The sequence below is a fragment of the Ovis canadensis genome, chromosome 15 (assembly GCF_042477335.2).
Source record: "Ovis canadensis isolate MfBH-ARS-UI-01 breed Bighorn chromosome 15, ARS-UI_OviCan_v2, whole genome shotgun sequence".
Classification (NCBI taxonomy): domain Eukaryota; kingdom Metazoa; phylum Chordata; class Mammalia; order Artiodactyla; family Bovidae; genus Ovis; species Ovis canadensis.
The window spans coordinates 9403941-9428248 of NC_091259.1; the positions used below are offsets into that span (position 1 = coordinate 9403941).

At 38.6% G+C, this 24308-nt stretch overlaps 1 pseudogene; it reads right to left on the reverse strand.

Moving 5' to 3' along the window:
• Positions 1–24044, reverse strand: part of LOC138421050 (splicing factor 45-like) — a 47485-nt pseudogene extending 23441 nt beyond the window's left edge.
• Positions 24045–24308: the final 264 nt, after the last annotated feature.

The window sequence follows — 24308 nt, forward strand, 5'->3', positions numbered from 1 at the left end:
AGTATTGGAGCTTCAGTTTCAACATCAGTCCTCCAATAAATATTCAGGACTAATTTCCTTTAGGTTTGACAGGTTTGATCTCCTTGCAGTCCAGGGGACTTGAAAGAGTCTTCTTCAACACCACAGTTTGAAAACATCAGTTCTTCTGCACTCAGAGTTCTTTATGGTCCAACTCTCATATCTATACATGACTACTGGAAGAAGCATAGCTTTGACTAGATAGACCTTTGTTAGCAAGTGAAATCTCTGCTTTTTAGTACACTGTGTAGATTTGTCATAGCTTTTCTTCCAAGAAATAAGCATCTTAATTTCATAGCTGCAATCACTGTCCACAGTGATTTTGAAGCCCTCCAAAATAAAGTTTGTCACTGTTTCCATTGTTTCCCTATTTATTTGCCATGAAATGATGGGACTGGATACCATGATCTTCATTTTTTGAATGCTGAGTTTTAAGCCAACTTTTTTAAGACTTCTGTTTCACCATTATCAAGAGTCTCTTTACTTCTTCACTTTCTGCCATAAGAGTGATGTCATCTACATATCTGAGGTTATCGATATTTCTTCTGGCAATCTTAATTCCAGCTTGTGCTTCATCCAGCCTGGCATTTTGAATGATGTACTCAGCATATACCTTAAATAAGCAGGGTGACAATATACAGCCTTGATGTACTCCTTTCCCAGTTTGGTACCAGTCTGTTGTTCCCTGTCTGGTTCTAACTGCTGCTTCTTGACCTGCATACAGGTTTTGCAGGAGACAAGTAAGGTGGTCTGTTATTCCTAAATCTTTCCACAGTTTGTTGTGATTCACACAGTCAAAGGCTTTGGTGTAGTCAATACAGCAGAAGTAGATGTTTTTCTGGAGTTCTCTTGCTATTTCTATGATCCTACAGATGTTGGCAATTTGATCTCTGGTTCCTTTGCCTTTTCTGAATCCAGCTGGAAGTTCTCTGTTCACATACTGTTGAAGCTTAGCTTGGAGAATTTTGAGCATTCAAAAATCAGCTTAGAACTATATATTCTGAGTCATAAGTCTACCTACATAACTGTTTTGTTTATGTGTCCACTTCCATGATACTTGGCAGTGTCACCTAAGATAGGTTACTTTGATGTCCTGCTTTATCAAGTGAGGAGATGGGTCACAACCCTCAACCAGGGTTATCTTGAAGATTAGACCAGCCAAAGTCTAAAATGCATCCACGAGTGTCTGATATATAGTGAGTACTGTGTAAGCTATTGCTACTTTCATGCTTAATGTTGCAGTTGTACAGTGTCCAATCTGTAGTCCTTGGCTATCACCAAAACCACACATAAACCTCTTTTCTTCCTCAGTCTCTGCTATTTGAACAGTACTTCTTACACTCAACTGCTCTGGCCAACCTTGGATATTACCTTGAGTTTCCTTAAAAAAAAATATTTATTTTTAAACTGAAGGATAATTGCTTTACAGAATTTTGTTGTTTTCTGTTAAACATCAATAAGAATCAGCCATTGATACACCCATGTCTCCTCTCTCTTGAAACTCCCTCCCCATCCCACCCTTCTAGATTGCTACAGAGCCCCTGTTTGAGTCATACAGCAGATTCCCATTGGCTATTTGTTTTATATATGGTAGTGTAAGTTTCTATGTTACTCTCTCCACATATCTTACCCTCTCCCTTCTCCCCTCTCCCTGTGTCTATAAGTCTATTCTCTAAGTCTGTTTCTCCATTGCTGCCCTGCAACTATATTCATCAGTACCTTCTTTCTAGAATCCATATATATACATTAGTACATGGTATTTATCTTTCTCTTTCTGACTTACTTCACCCTGTGTGAAGGACTTGAGGTTTGTCCACCTCATTAGAACAGACTCAAATGTGTTCCCTTTTATGGCTGAGTAATATTCCATTGTATATTACCAGTTGTACCACAACGTCTTTATCAATTTATCTGTTGATGGACATCTACGTTGCTTCCATGTACTAACTATTGTAAATAGTGCTGCAATGAATATGGGGGCACATGTGTCTTTTTCAATTTTGGTTTCCTCCAAGTATATGCCTGGGAGTGGGATTGCTCGGTCATTTTATTTCTAGGTTTTTAAAGGAATCTCCATACTGTTTTCCATAGTGGCCGAATCACTTTACATCCACTAGCAATGCAAGAGGTTTTCCTTTTCTCCATACCCTCTCCAGTATTTATAGTCTGTAGACTTCTTGATGATGGCCATTCTGACTGGTGTAAAGTGATATGTCATTGGAGTTTGGATTTGCATTTCTCTAATAGTGAGCAATGTTGAGCATCTTTTCATGTGTTTATTAGCCATCTATATGTCTTCTTTGAAAAAATGTCTATTTAAGTCTTTCCCCCTCTTTTTCATTGGGTTGTTTGTTTTTCTGGTATTGAGTTGTATGAGCTGCTTGTATATTTTTGAAATTTATCCTTTGTCAGTTGTTCCTTTTGCTATTATTATTCTGAGTGTTGTCTTTTCACCTTGTTTATAATTCCCTTTGTTGTGCAAAAGCTTTTAAATTTAACTAGGTCCCCCTTGTTTATTTTTGTTTTTATTTCCATTACTCTAGGAGGTGAGTCATAGAGAATTTTGCTTTGATTTATGTCATTGAGTGTTCTGCCTATGTTTTCCTCTAAGGGTTTCATAGTTTCTGGTCTTCCACTTAGGTATTTAATCCATTTTTAGTGTATCTTTGTGTATGATGTTAGGAAATGTTCTAATTTCATTCTTTTGCTGTCCAGCTTTCCAAACACCACTTATTGAAAAGGCTGTCTTTGCCTCATTTTATATTCTTGCCTCTAGTCAAAAATGAGGTATGCATAGGTGCATGGGTTTATCTGTGGGCTTTCTATTTTGTTCCATTGGTCTATATTTCTGCTTTTGTGCCAGTACTTTACTGTCTTGATGAATGTAGCTTTGTAATATAGCCTAAAGTCAGGAAGGTTGATTCCTCCAGCTCCATTCTTCTTTCTCAAGACTGCTTTGGCTATTTGAGGTCCTTTGTGTTTCCATACGAATTGTGAAATTTTTTTTTTAGGGTTCTGTGAACAGTGACATTTGTAATTTGATAGGGATTGCATTGAATCTGTAAACTGAGTCTGGTAGTTTAGTCATTTTCATAATATTGATTTTTCCTACCCAGGAACATGGAATATCTCCCCATCTGTTTATAACATCTTTGATTTTTTCATCAGTGTCTTATAATTTTCCATTTACAGTTCTGTTTTCTCCTTAAGTAGGTTTATTCCTAGATATGCTATTTTTTTTTAAAAATTTTTAAATTATTTTTTAAATTTTTATTTTTACTTTATTTTACTTTACAATACTGTATTAGTTTTGCCATACATTGACATGAATCCACCATGGGTGTACATGAGTTCCCAATCATGAACCCCCCTGCCACCTCCCACCCCATATAATCTCTCTGGATCATTGCTGCGCACCAGCACCAAGCATCCTGTATCCTGCATCGAACCTAGCCTGGCGATTCATTTCTTACATGATAGTATACATGTTTCAATGCCATTCTCCCAAATCATCCCACCCTCTCCCTCTCCCAGAGTCCAAAATCTGTTCTGCACATCTGTGTCTCTTTTGCTGTCTCGCATACAGGGTCATAATTGCCATCTTTCTAAATTCCATATATATGTGTCAGTATACTGTATTGGTGTTTTTCTTTCTGGCTTACTTCACTCTGTATAATCAGCTCCAGTTTCATCCATCTCATTAGAACTGATTCAAATGTATTCTTTTTAATGGCTGAGTAATACTCCATTGTGTATATGTACCACAGCTTTCTTATCCATTCATCTGCTGATGGACATCTAGGTTGATTCCATGTCCTGGCTATTAGAAACAGTGCTGTGATGAACATTGGGGTACAGGTGTCTCTTTCTATTCTGGTTTCCTTGGTGTGTATGCCCAGCCATGGGATTGCGGGGTCATAAGGCAGTTCTATTTGCAATATTTTAAGGAATCTCCACACTGTTTTCCATAGTGGCTGTACTAGTTTGCATTCCCACCAACAGTGTAAGAGGGTTCCCTTTTCTCCACATCCTCTCCAGCATTTATTGCTTGTAGACTTTTGGATCGCAGCCATTCTGACTGGTGTGAAATGGCACCTCATTGTGGTCTTGATTTGCCTTTCTCTGATGATGAGTGATGTTGAGCATCTTTTCATGTGTTTGTTAGCCATCCGTATGTCTTCTTTGGAGAAATGCCTATTTAGTTCTTTGGCCCATTTTTTTATTGGGTCATTTATTTTTCTGGAATTGAGCTGCAGGAGTTGCTTGTATATTTTTGAGATTAGTTGTTTGTCAGTTGTTTCATTTGCTATTGTTTTCTCCCATTCAGAAGGTGGTCTTTTCACCTTACTTATAGTTTCCTTTGTTGTGAAGAAGTTTTTAATTTTAATTAGATCCCATTTGTTTATTTTTTCTTTTATTTCCAGTATTCTGGGAGGTGGATCATAGAGGATCCTGCTGTGGTTTATGTCGGAGAGTGTTTTGCCTATGTTCTCCTCTAGGAGTTTTATAGTTTCTGGTCTTATGTTTAGATCTTTAATCCATTTTGAGTTTATTTTTGTGTGTGGTATTAGAAAGTGATCTAGTTTCATTCTTTTACAAGTGGTTGACCAGTTTTCCCAGCACCGCTTGTTAAATAGATTATCTTTAATTCATTGTATATTCTTGCCTCCTTTGTCAAAGATAAGGTGGCTACAGGTGTGTGGATTTATCTCTGGGCTTTCTATTTTGTTCCATTGATCTATATTTCTGTCTTTGTGTCAGTACCATACTATCTTGATGACTGTGGCTTTGTAGCAGAGCCTGAAGTCAGGCAGGTTGATTCCTCCAGTTCCATTCTTCTCTCTCAGAATTGCTTTGGCTATTCGAGGTTGTTTGTATTTCCATACAAATCGTGAAATTATTTGTTCTAGTTCTGTGAAAAATACCACTAGTAGCTTGATAGGGATTGCATTGAATCTGTAGATTTCTCTGGATAGTATACTCATTTTCACTATATTGATTCTTCCGATCCATGAACATGGTATATTTCTCCATCTATTTGTGTCCTCTTTGATTTCTTTCATCAGTGTTTTACAGTTTTCTATATATAGGTCTTTATTTTCTTTAGGTAGATATATTCCTAAGTATTTTATTCTTTTCGTTGCAATGGTGAATGAAATTGTTTCCTTAATTTCTTTTTCTACTTTCTCATTATTAGTGTATAGGAATGCAAGGGATTTCGGTGTTGATTTTATATCCTGCAACTTTACTATATTCATTGATTAGCTCTAGTAATTTTCTGGTGGAGTCTTTAGGGTTTTCCATGTAGAGGATCATGTCATCTGCAAACATGAAAGTTTTGCTTCTTCTTTTCCAATTTGGATTCCTTTTATTTCTTTTTCTGCTCTGATTGCTGTGGCCAAAACTTCCAGAACTATGTTGAATAGTAGCAATGAAAGTGGGCACCCTTGTCTTGTTCCTGACTTTAGGGGAAATGCTTTCAATTTTTCACCATTGAGGATAATGTTTGCTGTGCATTTGTCATAGATAGCTTTTATTATGTTGAGGTATGTTCCTTCTATTCCTGCTTTCTGGAGAGTTTTTATCATAAATGGATGTTGAATGTTGTCAAAGGCCTTCTCTGCATCTATTGAGATAATCATATGGCTTTTTTTTTTTTCAATTTGTTAATGTGGTGAATTACATTGATTGATTTGCGGATATTGAAGAATCCTTGCATCCCTGGGATAAAGCCCACTTGGTCATGGTGTATGATTTTTTTTAATGTGTTGTTGGATTCTGATTGCTAGAATTTTGTTGAGGATTTTTGCATCTATGTTCATCCGTGATATTGGCCTGTAGTTTTCTTTTTTGTGTGACATCTTTGTCAGGTTTTGGTATTAAGGGTGATGGTGACCTCATAGAATGAGTTTGGAAGTTTACCTTCCTCTGCAATTATCTGGAAGAGTTTGAGTAGGATAGGTTTTAGCTATTCTCTAACTTTTTGGTAGAATTCAGCTGTGAAGCCGTCTGGACCTGGGCTTTTGTTTGCTGGAAGATTTCTGATTACAGTTTCAATTTCGGTGCTTCTGATGGGTCTGTTAAGATTTTCTATTTCTTCCTGGTTCAGTTTTGGAAAGTTGTACTTTTCTAAGAATTTGTCCATTTCTTTCACGTTGTCCAGTTTATTGGCATATAATTGTTGATAGTATTCTCTTATGGTCCTTTGTATTTCTGTGTTGTCTGTTGTGATCTCTCCATTTTCATTTCTAATTTTATTGATTTGATTTTTCTCCCTTTGTTTCTTGATGAGTCTGGCTAATGGTTTGTCAATTTTATGTATCCTTTCAAAGAACCAGCTTTTGGCTTTGTTGATTTTTGCTGTGGTCTCTTTTGTTTCTTTTGCATTTATTTCTGCCCTAATTTTTAAGATTTCTTTCCTTCTACTAACTCTGGGGTTCTCCAATTCTTCCTTTTCTAGTTGCTTTACATGTAGAGTGAAGTTATTTATTTGACTTTTTTGTTGTTTCTTGAGGTATGCCTGTAGTGCTATGAACTTTCCTCTTAGCACTGCTTTTTAGTGTCCCACAGGTTTTCAGTTGTTGTGTTTTAATTTTCATTCGTTTCTATGCATATTTTGATTTCTTTTTTGATTTCTTCTGTGATTTGTTGGTTATTCAGAAGTGTGTTGTTCAACCTCCATATGTTGAAGTTTTTAATATTTTTCTCCTGTAATTGAGATCTAATCTTAATGCACTATGGTCAGAAAAGATGCTTTGAATGATTTCGATTTTTTTTAAATTTATCAAGGTTAGATTTATGGCCCAGGATGTGATCTTTCCTGTAGAAGGTTCCATGTGCACTTGAGAAAAAGGTGAAATTCATTGTTTTGGGGTGAAATGTCCTATAGATATCAATTACGTCTAACTGGTCTAATGTATCATTTAAAGTTTGCATTTCTTTGTTAATTTTCTGTTTAGTTGATCTGTCCATAGGTATGAGTGGAGTATTAAAGTCTCCTGCTATTATTGTGTTATTGTTAATTTCCCCTTTCATACTTGTTAGCATTTGTCTTACGTATTGTGGTGCTCCTATGTTGGGTGCATATATATTTATAATTGTTATATCTTCTTCTTGGATTGATCCTTTGATCATTATGTAGTGGCCTTCTTTGTCTCTTTTGACAGCCTTTGTTTTAAAGTCTATTTTATCAGATATGCATATTGCTACTCCTGCTTTCTTTTGGTCTCTATTTACATGGAAAATCTTTTTCCAGCCCTTCACTTTCAGTCTGTATGCGTCCCTTGTTTTGAGGTGGGTGTCTTGTAGGCAGCATATATAGGGATCTTGTTTTTGTTTCCATTCAGCCAGTCTTTGCCTTTTGGTTGGGGCATTCATCCCATTTACGTTTAAGGTAATTATTGATAAGTATGATCCCGTTGCCATTTACTTTATTGTTTTGGGTTCGGGTTTATACTTCCTTTTTGTGTTTCCTGTCTAAAGAATATCCTTTAGCATTTGTTGGAGAGCTGGTTTGGTGGTACTGAATTCTCTCAGCTTTTGCTTGTCTGTAAAGCTGTTGATTTCTCCTTCATATTTAAATGAGATCCTTGCTGGGTACAGTAATCTTGGCTGTAGGTTATTTTCTTTCATCACTTTAAGTATGTCTTGCCATTCCGTCCTGGCTTGAAGAGTTTCTATTGAAAGATCTGCAGTTATCCTTATCGGAATCCCCTTGTGTGTTATTTGTTGTTTTTCCCTTGCTGCTTTTAATATTTGTTCTTTGTGTTTGGTCTTTGTTAATTTGATTAATATTTGTCTTGGGGTGTTTCTCCTTGGGTTTATCCTGTTTGGAACTCTCTGGGTTTCTTGGACTTGGGTGATTATTTCCTTCCCCATTTTAGGGAAGTTTTCAACTATTATCTCCTCAAGTATTTTCTCATGGTCTTTCTTTTTGTCTTCTTCTTCTGGGACTCCTATAATTCGACCATTGGAGCATTTCATATTGTCCTGGAGGTCTCTGAGATTGTCCTCATTTCTTTTAATTAGTTTTTCTTTTTTCCTCTCTGATTCATTTATTTCTACCATTCTATCTTCTATTTCACTGATCCTATCTTCTGCCTCCATTATTCTACTATTTGTTGCCTCCAGAGTATTTCTGATCTCATTTATTGCATTATTCATTATATATTGACTCTTTTTTATTTCTTCTAGGTCCTTGTTAAACATTTCTTCCACCTTCTCAATCCTTGTCTGCAGGCTATTTATCTGTGATTCCATTTTGATTTCAAGATTTTGGATCATTGTCACTATCTATATTTGGAATTCTTTCTCAGGTAGATTCCTTATCTCTTCCTCTTTTGTTTGGTTTGGTGGGCATTTCTCCTGTTCCTTTACGTGCTGGGTATTCCTCTGTCTCTTCATCTTGGTTATATTGCTGCGTTTGGGTGGCCTTTGTATATTCTGGGAATTTGTGGAGTTCTCTTTATTATGGAGTTTCCTCACTGTGGGTGGGGTTGTATCAGTGGCTTGTCAAGGTTTCTTGGTTAGGGAGGCTTGTGTTGGAGTTCTGGTGGGTGGAGCTGGATTTCTTCTCTCTGGAGTGCTATGAAATGTCCAGTAATGGGTTATGAGACGTCAGTGGTTTTGGAGTATTTTTGAGCTGCCTATATATTGAAGCTCAGGGCTGTGTTCCTGTGTTGCTGGAGAATTTGCATGGTATGTCTTGCTCTGGAACTTGTTGGCCCTTGGGTGGTGCTTGGTTTCAGTGTAGGTATGGAGGCATTTGATGAGCTCCTATCGAATAATGTTCCCTGGATTCAGGATTTCTCTGATGTTCTCAGGATTTGGACTTAAGCCTCCTGTTTCCGGTTTTCAGTTTTATTTTTACAATAGCCTCAAGACTTCTCCATCTATAAAGCACCAATGATAAAACATCTAGGTTAAAGATGAAAGGTTTCTCCACATTGAGGGTCACCCATAGGGGTCCACTGAGTTACATGGAGAAGAGAAGAGGGAGGGGATAGTTAGAGGTGACTGGAATGAGATGAGGTGGGATCAAAAGAGGAGAGAGCAAGCTAGCCAGTAATCACTTCCTTATGTGCACTCCGCAGTTTGAACCGCTCAGAGGTTTTCATGGAGTTATACAGGGAAGAAGAGAGGGAGGAAGTAGACAGAGGTGGCCAGGAGGATAAAAGAGGGAAATGAAAAGGAGAGAGACAGATCCAGCCAGTAACCAGTTCCCTGAGTGTTCTCCACTGTCTGGAACATACAGAGATTCACAGGGTTGAGTAGAGAAGAGAAGGGGGAGGGAGGAGACAGAGGCGACCTGGTGGAGAAAAAGGAGAGTCCAAAGGAGGAGAGAGTGGTCAAGCCAGTAATCTCACTCTCAGGTAAAATTGGGTACTGAAGATTGAGTTTTTAAATGTACAAAATTGACAACAAATACCAAAAAGCAAAGATTAAAAATCTGGAGTAGAGGTTGGATTTTCAAAACTACACTATTAAAGAAAAGAACAAGAAGAAGGAGAAGAAAAAAACAAAACAAAACAAAAAAACAAAGCCGCAAGAATTATTAAAAAACAAAAACATCAACCACAAAAAGACTATATACAGCGTTTGCTTTAAAAATAGGGTCCCTTTTTTTGAAAAGTAATAATAGGTTATAAAAATAATAATTAGAGAAATAGAGGACTTAAAAATTTAAGAAAGTTAAAAAAAAGAAGAAAAAGAAAAGAAAAAACAATCACGCAACCACATCAACTGAAAAAAAATGATCGTAAAAGTAGTAAAGGTATATCTGGCCCTTTCGCTGGTGTTGTGGGCTGTGTGGGGTCACTTCCAAGGCGGTTCCCACTGTTTATCTTCCTCTGTTTGCTGGTCTCTTCAGTGTCTGATTTCTGTCTTGACACATAGAAGGTGGTGGGGGCATGCTGTCGGGGGGGTGGGGGGAGGGATGCTGGAAACTAATATTACTGGCGTGTGCTTGCAGTATCTCATCTGCTCGCGGCACACACCGCTCAGGCTCTATGTTGCTCCGCCGGGGAACTGTCTGAGGCCGGCCCTAGGCTTCATGCACCTCCCTGGTCTAAGCTGCTCAGGCTGGGTGCTCAGGAAGCCCTCAGAGGTGCAGATTTGGTTGGGCCTGAGTTTTGTGCCCTTCCCAGGTCCAAGTAGCTCAGGAGTTTGGCGAGTGCAATCTCTGTGACTTATGGCCTTTCCCTGCTGCTCAGTTTTCTGGGAGTACTGCTGGCGTTCCTTCTCAGGCAGATTATGACTGTCCAGAACCCCCAGAAGTCTTAGTTAGCAAAGAAGCCTGCTTGCATTTTGGTCGGTAATGTCTCTCTTGGGCTGCAATTGCCCTCTTCCAGCCCTTAAGGTTCTGGCTGCCTGCCACCGGAGGGGGATGGTCTGCAGCTGGCTATTTCTGTTCCGTCCTTTGTTCTGTGCACGGTCCTGGAGGTGTCTTATGTTCTAGCGTTTCATGTGGCAGCTATCCCACAGTCTGGTTTGCTAGCCCAAGTTAGTTCGCTCTGGCCACGCGTGGGGTGTTCCGGCCCGATTCTCAAAAAAGCACTGTAGCCTGAGCCTCCCATGGCATGATTCTTAAAAAGCACTGCCGCCTGTGCCTCCCGCTCCTGCCTGCCCAGCCCCCACTTGCTAGTGGTGGATGCAAGCATCTGCGCTGCTTTTCCACTGGGGGAGTTACAGTTGGGCTCGTAATCTGTTGGTTTTAATTATTTATTTATTTTTCCTTCCTGTTATGTTGCCCTCTGTGCTTCCAAGGCTCACCACAGACGCGGCTGTGAGAATTTTTCCTGGTGTTTGAAAACCTTTCTTTTTAAGAGTCTCTTCCCAGGATGGGACTCTCTCCCTCCCTACCTCCTTTGTCCCTTTTTGTATCTTTTATATTTTTTCCTACCTGTTTTTGAAGCCAATGATCTGCTTTGCTGGGTGCCTGATGTCCTCTGCCAGCATTCAGAAGTTGTTTTGTAGAATTTACTCAGTGCTGAAATGTTCTTTTGATGAATTTGTGAGGGAGAAAGTGGTCTCCCCGTCCTATTCCTCTGCCATTTTAGGACCACCCCCCCTAAATCCAACTTTTTGGCTGAATCTTTCTTGATGGTGTCAGGCATATGCTCTTGCCATGCCTACCCCCACCCCCCCACCCCCCCCCAACTTGCTGGTGGAGCTCAGGCCCTGCTGGTGCTTCCTAAGACTGGGCCTTCCCAGAAGCTAAACTTCTGCATGATTTTATATGCTACCCTACCCCCATGTTGGTGAAGAAGGAGTTGCTGAGGCTGACTGGGGATCTGGGTTTGTCTTATTCCTTGTACATTGGGGGAGGAATAGCACCTTTGGAAGACTGTGAGTGAGGTCTTGAATCCTCTTCCTGGTTAAGTCTTGGGGTAACTCTTTGTCCTTTTCTATAAGAGAAGTGGATGGTGTGATGACAGCTCCACCCATCTTGCTCCTCTCTTGGTCATAATCTTCATCAGAATCTGGTTCTGGTCACCTGGAAAACCCACTAACTTCACGTCTGTCTTTACATTTATTTCCCCTCTCTTCTATTTCCTTCTGTCTTTCCAGCTCCCACTGTATCTGTTGCTCCTCTCTTTGGTGCTTCACTACTTTCTCATAATCGTTAGGAAACCTGGGCTCATATTCATCAGATAAGAGGATCAAATCTTCTGCAGAAAACAACCTGGGAACAAGGTTCTTGAGTCCCATGGCTAAGTGCAGAGGGGGATAAGAGTGCCACTTATCTGAAGAATCACCTTGCTTCAGGTTGATTACTGAACCTAAGACTGTACTTTGTATTGTCCTCTGGGTCTTGGTCTGAGTGAGAGCTGCCTTCTTCATCTGGAGCTGAGACTGAAGAAATTTGAAAGTTTTGGACCAGCCTTATGTTTTTGAGTCACTGGTCTTCACTCCCAGGTTATTGTACAGAGATACCTTCCCAGTTTAATGACTGTCCACCTAGCCGATGCTCCTGAGCCATGGCTGCGCACCTGGGCCAGAGGCTGGGTGCCAGACTGTTTTTTAAATTAAATTGTTCATTTAAAAATATTGTTTGTATAATTTTAAAATATATTTTGAATATTAACTTCTTATCAGACATGTCATTTGCAAATATCTTCTTCCATCCAATAGGTTGCCTCTTAGTTTTGTTAAAGGTTTCCTTGGCTGTTAAAATGTTTTTACATCTGACTAGGTCCCATTTATTTTTGTTTTTGTTCTCTTGCTTGAGGAGACAGAGTACCTCAAAATTATGACTAAAACTGATCTCAAAGAGCATACTGTCCATATTTTATTTTAGGAGTTTTATGGTTACAGGTCTTACCCTTAGTTCTTTAATCCATTTTAAGTTCATTTTTGTACCCAGTGCGAGAAATGGTCTAGTTTCATTCTTTTACATGTAGCTGTCTACTTTTCCTAGTACAGTTATTGAAGAGACTGTGTTTTCTCCATTGTATACTTTTGCCTTTTTTACCTTGTATGCGTGAGTTTATTTCTGGGGTCTTTGCTCTGTTCTTCTGATTTATGTGTCTATTTTTATGCCAGTACTATACTGTTTTGCTTACTGTAGCTTTGTAATATAGTCTGAAGTCAGGGAGCCTGATACCTCTAGGTTTTTTCTTTTTTCCTCAAGGTTGCTTTTGCTATTCAGGGTATTTTAAGATTCATATAATTTTAAGATTATTTGATCTAATTCTGTAAAAAATATTATGGGTATTTGGATAGAAATTGCACTGAAGCTGTAGATTGCCTAGTTAATATGGTCACTTAAACAATATTAATTCTCCAAATTAATGAACATAGGATACATTTCCACTTATTTGCATTGTCTTGAATTTCCTTCATCAGTGTTTTCTAGTTTTCAAAGTATAGGTCTTTTACCTCCTTAGTTAGCCTCCTTAATTATCCAAGGTATTTTATTCCTCTTGATTTAGTTGTAAATGACATTATTTTCTTGATTTCTCTTTCTGGTAGTAAATTATTAATGCATAGAAAAATAATAAATTTCTGTATATTAATCTCATATCCTGAAAATTTTATTCTTACCTGGAGAATTCCATGGACAGAGGAGCCTGGTGGGCTACAGTCCATGAGGTTGCAAAGAGTCAGACATGACTGAGCAACTAATACTAAACATAGCCAATTAACAAAAAATATCATGACAGTTTCAGGTTTTATATATAGTGTAATATCATCTGCGAACAGTGAGCTTTTTTCCATTTTGCTTAAAAATTTTTTTAAAAATTGTCTGATTGTTGTGGCTAGGACTTTTAATTACATATTGAATAGAAACAGTCAAATTGGACTTGTTTGTCTTGTTCCTGATCTTACAGGAAATACTTTGTTTTTCATTATTAAATATGATGTTAGATATGGATTTGTCGTAAATGGCCTTTATTATGTTGAGATTGTTGTTGTTGTTCAGTCACTTAGTCATGTCTAATTCTTTGTGATCACATGGACTGCCACATGTCAGGATTCCTGTCCTTCACTGTCTCCCAGAGTTTGCTCAAATGCATGCCTATTGAGTCAGTGATGCCATTTAAGGTTCACTAGTTTAATATCCTTGCTGTCCAAGGGACTCTCAAGAGTCTTCTCTAGCACCACAGTTTGAAATCATCAGTTCTTCGACTATCAGCCTTCTTGATGGTCCAACTCTCACATCTGTACATGACTACTGGAAAAACCATAACTTTGACTATATGGACCTTTGTTGGCTAAGTGATGTCGCTGGTTTTTAATACACTGTCTAGGTTCATCTTAGTTTTTCTTCCAAGAAGCAAGTGTCTTTGAATTTTGTGGCTGCAGTCACCATCTACAGTGATTTTGGAGCCCAAGAAAATAAAGTCTGTTACTGTTATCATTTTTTCCCCATATATTTGCCATGATGTGATGGGACTGGATGACATAATTTTAGTGTTTTGAATGTTGAATTTTCAGCCATCCTTTTCACTCTCCTCTTTCACCTTCATCAAGAGGTTCTTCAGTTCTTCACTTTCTGCTATTTGGGTGGTGTCATCTGTATATATGAAGTTGTTGATATTTCTCGGCACAATCTTCATTCCAGTTTGTGATTCATCCAGCATAGCATTTTGCACGATGTACTCTGCATATAAGTTAAATAAGCAGAGTGACAATATACAGCCTTAACATACTCCTTTTTCAATTTGGAACCAGTCTGTTGTTCCATGTCCAGTTCTAACTGTTGCTTCTTGACCTGTATACAAGTTTCTCAGAAGCCAGGTAAAGTGGTCTCGTATTACCATCTCTTGAAGAATTTTCCAGTTTGTTGTGATCCACACAGTCAAATGTTTTAGCATAGTCAATGAAGCAGAAGTAGATGCTTTCCTGTTCTTTTTCTTTTTCTATGATCCAACAAATGTTGGCAATTTGATCTCTGATTCCTCTGCCTTTTTAAAATCCAGCTTATACATCTGGAAGTTCTTTTTTCACATACTGTTGAGGCCTAGCTTGAAAGGTTTTGTACATTACCTTGCTAGCATATGAAATGAGCACAATTTGTGGTAGTTTGAACATTCTTTGCCATTCCTCTTCTTTGGGGTTGGAATTGAAGTTGACTTTTTCCAGTCCTGTGGCCATTGCTGAGTTTTCCAAATTTGCTGATGTATTCAGTGAAACATTTTAACAAGATCATCTTTTAGGATTTGGAATAGCTCAGCTGGAATTATACCACCTCCACTAACTTCATAGTAATGCTTCTGAAGGCCCACTTGACTTTAGGATCCAGGATACCTGGCTCTAGGTGAGTGACCATACCATTGTGGTTATCTGCATCATTAAGACTTAAAAAAACCTCACAAAAAACAGTTCTTCTATGTATTCTTGCCACCTCTTCTTAATCTTTCTGCATCTTTTAAGTCCTTGCTGTTTCTGTCCTTTATTGTGCCCATCTTTGCATGAAATATTTCCTTTGTATTTCTAGTTTTTTTGAAGAGATCTCTAGTCTTTCCCATTCTATTGTTTTCCTGCTTCTTCAGCATTAGTGGTTGGGGCACAGACTTGGATTACTGTGATGTTGAATAGTTTGCCTTGGTAACAAACTGAGATCATTCTGTCATTTTTGAGACTGCACCCAACTACTGCATTTTGGACTCTTTTGTTGACTATGAGGGCTACTCCATTTCTTCCATTGGATTCTTGCCCAAAGTAGTTGATATAATGGTCATCTGAATTAAGTTCACCCTTTCTCATCCATTTTAGTTCACGGATTCCTAAAATATTGACGTTCACTCTTGCCATCTCCTGTTTGACCACACCCAATTTACCTTGATTCATGGACCTAACATTCCAGATTACTATGTGATATTATTATTATTATTATTATTATTATTATTATTATTATTTACAGCATTGGACTGTATTTTCACAACTAGAAAGTAAGTGAGTGACCATACCATTGTGGTTATCTGCATCATCAAGGCTTAAAAAAAAAAATTATTTCACGTATTCTTGCCACCTCTTCTTAATCTCTTCTGCATCTTTTAGATTCTTGCTGTTTCTGTCCTTTATTGTGCCCATCTTTGCATGAAATATTTCTGCAAATAGGAATACATCTGCAAATAGGAATCATTTTTGCTTTGGTTCAACCTCTTCATTCTTTCTGGAGCTATTTCTCTGCTCTTCCCTCAACATATATTTAGCTATGTTCCCTTAATACAAGCTTTGTTGAATTTTTATCATAAATGCAAGTTGCATTCTGTCAAATACTTTTTTGCATCTGTTGAGGTAATCAGGTGAATATTATTCTGTCATGTTGATTGATATGGATATTTAATAATCCTTATATCCCTGGAATAAATTCCACTTTATCGTGATGTATGATCCTCTTTAAGTATGGTTGAATTTTGTTTGTTACTATTTTGTTGAAGAATTTTGTAAGTGTTAATCAGGGTTGTTGGCTTTTAATTTTCTTTTATTGTAGTTTCTTTGTCTGTTTTTGGTATCAGGGTAATACTGACCATAGTAGAATACCTTTGGAAGTATTCCAGTCCCTTCAGGCTTTTGCAGAACTTTGAGAAATATGGGTATAAACTCTTTTGTAAATATTTGATAGAATTCTTTTGTGAAGTCTTACTGTCCTGGACTTTTTCTTTTTGGGGGAGTTTTTTGATTACTGCTTCAGTTTAATACTAGTATTCAGTACATTCAGTTTTTCTATTTCTTTCTGATACAGTCTTGGACAAGTGTATGCTTCTGGCAATTTATCCATTGCTTCTAAATTAAACCAATTTGGGGGAAGGCCTAAGATCTTAAGTCCTAAGATAAATAGGATGGGGAGACCACTTTCTCCCCCACAAATTCATCAAAAGAACATTTCAACGCTGAATAAATTCCACAATACAACTTCTGAATGCCAGCATAGGACATCAGGCACCCAGAAAAGCAGCTCATTGTCTTTGAAAACAGGTAGGAAAAAATATAAAAGACAAAAAAAGAGGCAAAAGAGGTAGGGAGGGACCTCTATCCTGAGAAGGGAGTGTTAAAAAGGGACAAGTTTCCAAACACCGGGAAATACTCTCACTGCCGAGTCTGTGGCGAGCCATGGAAGCACAGAGGGCAATGTAACAGGGAGGAAAAATAAATAAATAATTAAAACCCACAGATTACCAGCCCAACAGTAACTCCCCCAGCGGAGAAGCAGCACAGACACCTGCATCCACCACTAGCAAGCGGGGGCTGGGTAGGGGGGTGTGGGTTGCACTGCATTTTAAGGATAGGGCCCAAATGCCCTGAGTATAACCAGAGTGAGCTAATGCGCTAGCAAACCAGACTGTGGGATAGTTACCATGCGAAAAGCTCTAACATAAGACACCACCAGGACTGTACACAGAACAAAGGATGGAACAGAATTAGCCAGCTGCAGACCATCCCCCTCCGGTGACAGGCAGCCAGAGCTGGAAGGGCCAGAAGGGGGCAATCGCAGCCCCAGAGAGACATTAACTACCAAACTGCAAACAGGCTTCTTTGCTAATTAAGACTTCTTGGGGTTCTGGACAGTCATCATCCGCATGAGAAGGTGCACCAGTTGTACACCCAGAAAACTGAGCAGCAGGGATGGGAGAGGTGATAAGTCACAGCAACCGTGCTCACCAAACACCAGAGCTACTCAGACCTGGGAAGGGCAAAAAGTGTAGGCCCAAATGAGTCTGCACTGCTGAGCACTACCTGAGTACTGAGCCTGAGCAGCTTAGACCTGGGAGGTGCATGTAGCCCAGGGCTGGCCTCAGACGGTTCCCGGCGGAGCAACCTAGAGCCTGAGCTGTGTGTGCAGTGAGCAGGGACAGGCCCAGTGTGGCTGAGACACTACGCACACATGCCAATGTTATTTGTTTCCAGCGTCCCTCCCTCCCCACAGTGCGACTGAACAAGTAACCCTAAAAAAAGTGTCCACCACTGCCCCCCTTGTGTCAGGGCAGAAATCAGACACTGAAGAGACCAGCAAATAGAAGAAGCTAAAACAAAGGGAACCACCTTGGAAGTGACAGGTGCAATAGATTAAAGCCCTGTTGTTAGTACTGACAACGTAGGAAGGGGTCTATAGATCTTGAGAAATATAAGCCAGACAAAGAAACTACCCGAAAATGAACTGACCCCACACTGCCCACAACAACACCAGAGAAAGTCCTAGATCTATCTTTACTATTTCTATGATTTTTTTGGTTGTTTTCTTCTTTTTTTTAAACATTTTTAAATTTTAAGTCCTCTCTTTCTCCTTTAATTTTCATTTTTATAACCTACTATTACTTTTCAAAAAAAGACCCTATTTTTAAAGCAAACTTCATGTATATATTTTTTTCTTTTTAATAATTCTTGTGATTTTTTTTTCTTCTTCTTCTTTTCTTTAATATTGTATTTTTGAAAATCCAACCTCTACTCTAGATTTTTAATCTTTGCTTTTTGGTATTTGTTATCAATTTTGTACCTTCAAAAACCAAATCTTCAGTACCCATTTTTACGTGAGAGCAAGATTCCTAGCTTGACTGCTCTCTCCTCCTTTGGACTCTCCTTTTTCTCCACCAGGTCGCCTCTGTCTCCTCCCTCCCCCTTCTCTTCTCTACCCAACTCTGTGAATCTCTGTGGGTTCCAGACAGAGATTGTAGAACACTTAGGGAACTGATTACTGGCTGGATCTGTCTCTCTCCTTTTCATTTCCCTCTTTTATCCTCCTGGCCACCTCTGTCTCCTTCCTCTCTCTCTTCTTCTCTGTATAACCCCGTGAACATCTCTGAGTGGTCCAGACTGTGAAGTGCACACAAGGAAGTGATTACTGGCAAGCTTGCTCTTTCTTCTTTTGATTCCACCTCATCTCATTCAGGTCACCTCTAACTACCTCCTCCCTCTTATCTTCTCCATGTAACTCTGTGAACCTCTATGGGTGTCCCTCAAGTGGAGAAACTTTTCATCTTTAACCTAGATGTTTTATCAATGGTGTCGTATAGAAGGAGAAGTCTTGAGACTACTGTAAAAATAAAACTGAAAACCATAAGCAGGAGGCTTAAATACAAAACCTCAGAACATCAGAGAACTCCTCACTACAGGGAACATTAATCAATAGGAGTCCATCAAACGCCTCCATATCTACACTGAAACCAAGCACCACGCAAGGGCCAACAAGTTCCAGAGCAAGACATACCACACAAATTCTCCAGCAACACAGGAACACAGCCCTGAGCTTCAATATACAGGCTGCCCAAAGTTACTCCCAAACCATTGACATCTCATAACTCATTACTGGACACTTCATTGCACTCCAGAGAGAAGAAATCCAGCTCCACTCACCAGAACACCGACACAAGCCTCCCTAACCAAGAAACCTTGACAAGCTACTGATACAATCCCACCCACAGTGGGGAAACTCCATAATAAAGAGAAGTCCACAAACTGCCAGAATACAGAAAGCCCACCCAAATGCAGCAATATAACCAAGATGAAGAGATAGAGGAATACCGAGCAGGTAAAGGAACAGGATAAATGCCCATCAAACCAAACAAAAGGGGAAGAGATAGGGAATCTATTTGATAAAGAATTCCAAATAATGAGTAAAAATGATCCAAATCTTGAAATCAAAATGAAATCACAGATAAATAGCCTGCAGACAAAGATTGAGAACATGCAAGAAAGGTTTAATAAGGACCTAGAAGAAATAAAAGAGTCAATATATAATGAATAATGCAGTAAATAAGATCAGAAATACTCTGGAGGCAACAAATAGTAGAATAATGGAGGCAGAAGATAGGATCAGTGAAATAGAAGATGAATGGTAGAAATAAATGAATCAGAGAGGAAAAAAGAAAAACTAATTAAAAGAAATGAGGACAATCTCAGAGACCTCCAGGACAATATGAAATGCTCCAACAGTCGAATTATAGGAATCTCAGAAGAAGAAGACAAAAAGAAAGACCATGAGAAAATACTTGAGGAGCTAATTGTTGAAAACTTCCCTAAAATGGGGAAGGAAATAATCACCCAAGTCCAAGAAACCCAGAGAGTCCCAAACGGATAAACCCAAGGCAAAACACCCCAAGACACATATTAATCAAATTAACAAAGATCAAACACAAAGAACAAATATTAAAAGCAGCAAGGGAAAAACAACAAATAACACATAAGGGGATTCCCATAAGGATAAAAGCTGATCTTTCAATAAAAACTCTTCAGGCCAGGAGGGAATGGCAAGACATATTTAAAGTGATGAAAGAAAATAACCTACAGCCAAGATTACTGTACCCAGCAAGGAACTCTTTCAAATATGAAGGAGAAATCAAAAGCTTTACAGACAAGCAAAAGCTGAGAGAATTCAGCACCACCAAACCAGCTCTCCAACAAATACTAAAGGATATTCTCTAGACAGGAAACACAAAAAGGGTGTATGAACCCGAACACAAAACAATAAAGTAAATGGCAACGGGATGATTCAGTTCAGTTCAGTTCAGTTCATTCGCTCAGTCGCGTCCGTCTCTTTGTGACCCCATGACCCCTGGCAGCATGCCAGGCCTCCCTGTCCATCACCAACCCCTGGAGTTCACTCAGACTCATGTCCATTGAGTCCGTGAGGCCATCCAGACATCTCATCCTCTGTCGTCCTCTTCTCCTCCTGCCCCCAATGCCTCCCAGAATCAGAGTCTTTTCCAATGAGTCAACTCTTCACATGATGTGGCCAAAGTACTGGAGTTTCAGCTTTAGCATCATTCCTTCCAAAGAAATCCCAGGGTTGATCTCCTTCAGAATGGACTGGTTGGATCTCCTTGCAGTCCAAGGGACTCTCAAAAGTCTTCTCCAACACCACACATCAAAAGCATCAATTCTTTGGCGCTCAGCCTTCTTCACAGTCCAACACTCACATCCATACAGGACCACAGGAAAAATCATAGCCTTGACTAGATGGACCTTAGTCGGCAAAGTAGTGTCTCTGCTTTTGAATATGCTATCTAGGTTTGTCATAACTTTTCTTCCAAGGAGTAAACGTCTTTTAATTTCATGGCTGAAGTCACAATCTGCAGTGATTTTGGAGCCCCCCAAAATAAAGTCTGACACTGTTTCCACTGTTTCCCCATCTATTTTCCATGAAGTGATGGGACTGGATGCCATGATCTTTGTTTTCTGAATGTTGAGCTTTAAGCCAAATTTTTCACTCTCCACTTTCACTTTCGTCAAGAGGCTTTTTATTTCCTCTTTACTTTCAGCCATAAAGGTGATGTCATCTGCATATCTAAGGTTATTAATATTTCTTCCAGCAATCTTGATTGCAGCTTGTGTTTCTTCCAGTCCAGCATTTCTCATGATGTACTCTGCATAGAAGTTAAATAAGCAGGGTGACAATATGCAGCCTTGACATACTTCTTTTCCTATTTGGAACCAGTCTGTTGTTCCATGTCCAGTTCTAACTGTTGCTTCCTGACTTGCATACAGATTTCTCAAGAGGCAGGTCAGGTGGTCTGGTATTCCCATCTCTTTCAGAATTTTCCACAGTTTATTGTGATCCACACAGTCAAAGGCTTTGGCATAGTCAATAAAGAAGAAATAGATGATTTTCTGGAATTCCCTTGTTTTTTTCCATGATCCAGCGGATGTTGGCAATTTGATCTCTGGTTCCTCTGCCTTTTCTATAACCAGCTTGAACATCAGGGAGTTCACGGTTCATGTATTGCTGAGGCCTGGCTTGGAGAATTTTGAACATTAATTTACTAGCGTGTGAGTTGAGTGCAATTGTGCGGTAATTTGAGCATTCTTTGGCATTGCCTTTCTTTGGGATTGGAATGAAAACTGACCTTTTCCAGTCCTGTGGCCACTGCTGAGTTTTTGAAATTTGCTGGCATATTGAGTGCAGCACTTTCACAGCATCATCTTTCAGGATTTGAAACAGCTCAACTGGAATTTCATCACCTCCACTAGCTTTGTTTGTAGTGGTGCTTTCTAAGGCCCACTTGACTTTACATCCAGGATATTTGGCTCTAGGTGAGTGATCACACCATCGTGATTATCTGGGTCTTGAAGATCGTTTTTTGTATAGTTCTTCTGTATATTCTTGCCACCTCTTCTTAATTTCTTCTGCTTTGTTAGGTCCATACCATTTCTGTCCTTTATTGAGCCCATCTTTGCATGAAATGTTCCCTTGGTATCTCTAATTTTCTTGAAGAGATCTCTAGTCTTCCCATTCTGTTCTTTTCCTCTATTTCTCTGCATTGATTGCTGAAGAAGGCTTTCTAATCTCTTCTTGCTATTCTTTGGAACTCTGCATTCAGATACTTATATCTTTCCTTTTCTCCTTTGCTTTACGCTTCTCTTCTTTTCACAGCTATTTGTAAGGCCTCCCCAGACAGCCATTTTGCTTTTTTGCATTTCTTTTCCATGGGGATGGTCTTGATCCCTGTTTCCTGTACAATGTCATGCACCTCATTCCATAGTTCATCAGGCACTCTATCTATCAGATCTAGTCCCTTAAATCTATTTCTCACTTCCAGTGTATAATCATAAGGATTTGATTTAGGTCATACCTGAATGCTTTTCAATAATTACCTTAAACATAAATGGGATGAATGCCCCAACCAAAAGACAAAGACTGGCTGAATGAATAAAAAACAAGACTCCTGTATATATTGTCTACAAAAGACCCACCTCAAAACAAGGGACACATACAGACTGAAAGTGAAGGGCTGGAAAAAGATATTCCACGCAAATAAAGACCAAAAGAAAGCAGGAGTAGCAATACTCATATCAGATAAAATGGACTTTAAAACAAAGGCTGTGAAAAGAGACAAAGAAGGACACTACATAATGATCAAAGGATCAATCCAAGAAGAAGATATAACAATTATAAATATATATGCACCCAACATATTGCAGAGCACCACAATATGTAAGACAAATGCTAATAAGCATGAAAGGGGAAATTAATAATAACACCATAATAGTGGGAGACTTTAATACCCTACTCACACCTATGGATAGTTCAACTAAACACAAAATTAACAAAGAAACACAAACTTTAAATGATACAATAGGCCAGTTAGACCTAATTCATATCTATAAATGGACATTTATAGATGGTGGACATTTCACCCCAAAACAATGAATTTCACCTTTTCTCAAGTGCTCACGGAACTTTCTCAAGGATAGATCACATCCTGTGCCATAAATCTCGCCTTGATAAATTTAAAAAAAAAATTGAAATCACTCCAAGCATCTTTTCTGACCATAGTGCAGTAAGATTAGATCTCAAGGAGAAAATATTAAAAATTCCAACATATGTAGGCTGAACAACACGCTTCTGAATAAACAACAAATCACAGAAGAAATTAAAAAAGAAATCAAAATATGCATCGAAATGAATGAAAATGAAAAAGCAACAACCCAAAACTTGTGGGACACTAAAAGCAGTGCTAAGGGGAAAGTTCATAACAATACAGGCATATATCAAGAAACAAGAAAAAAGTCAAAAAAATAACCGAATTCTACACCTAAAGCAACTAGAAAAAGAAGAAATGGATAACCCCAGGGTTAGTAGAAGGAAAGAAATCTTAAAAATTAGGGCAGAAATAAATGCAAAAGAAACAAAAGTGACCATAGCAAAAATCAACAAAGCCAAAAGCTGGTTCTTTGAAAGGATACATAAAATTGACAAACCATTAGCAGACTCAACAAGGAGCAAAGGGAGAAAAATCAAATCAATAAAATTAGAAATGAAAATGGAAAGATCACAACAGACAACACAGAAATACAAAGGATCATAAGAGATGACTATCAGCAATTACATGCCAATAAAATGCACAATACGGAAGAAACGGACAAATTCTTAGAAAAGTACAACTTTCCAAAACTGAACCAGGAAGAAATAGAAAATCTTAACAGACCCATCACAAGCACGAAAATTGAAACTATAATCAGAAATCTTCCAGCAAACAAAAGCCCAGGTCCAGACGGCTTCACAGCTGAATTCTACCAAAAAGTTAGAGACGAGCTAACACTGACCCTACTGAAACTCTTCCAGAAAATTGCAGAGGAAGGTAAACTTCCAAACTCATTCTATGAGGCCACCATCACCCTTAATACCAAAACCTTACAAAGATGCCACAAAAAAAGAAAATTACAGGCCAATATCACTGATGAACATAGATGCAAAAATCCTTAACAAAATTCTAGCAATCAGAATCCAAGAGCACATTAAAAAGATCATACACAATGACCAAGTGGGCTTTATCCCAGGGATGCAAGGATTCTTCAATATCCACAAATCAATCAATGTAATTCACCACATTAACAAATTGAAAAATAAAAGCCATATGATTATCTCAATAGATGCAGAGAAGGCCTTCGACAGCATTCAACATCCATTTATGATAAAAACTCTCCATAAAGCAGGAATAGAAGGAACGTACCTCAACATAATAAAAGCTATCTATGACAAATGCACAGCAAACATTATCCTCAATGGTGAAATAATCGAAATAATTTCCCCTAAAGTCAGGAACAAGACAATGGTGCCCACTTTCGCCACTACTATTCAACATAGTTCTGGAAGTTTTGGCCACAGCAATCGGAGCAGAAAAAGAAAAGGAATCCAAATCGGAAGAGAAGTAAAACTCTCACTGTTTGCAGATGACATGAACCTCAACATAGAAAACTCTAAAGACTCCACCAGAAAATTACTAGAGCTATTCAATGAATACAGTAATATAGTAATAATGCAGGATATAAAATCAACACACAGAAATCCCTTGCATTCCTATACACTAATAGTGAGAAAGCAGAAAAAGAAATTAAAGAAATAATTC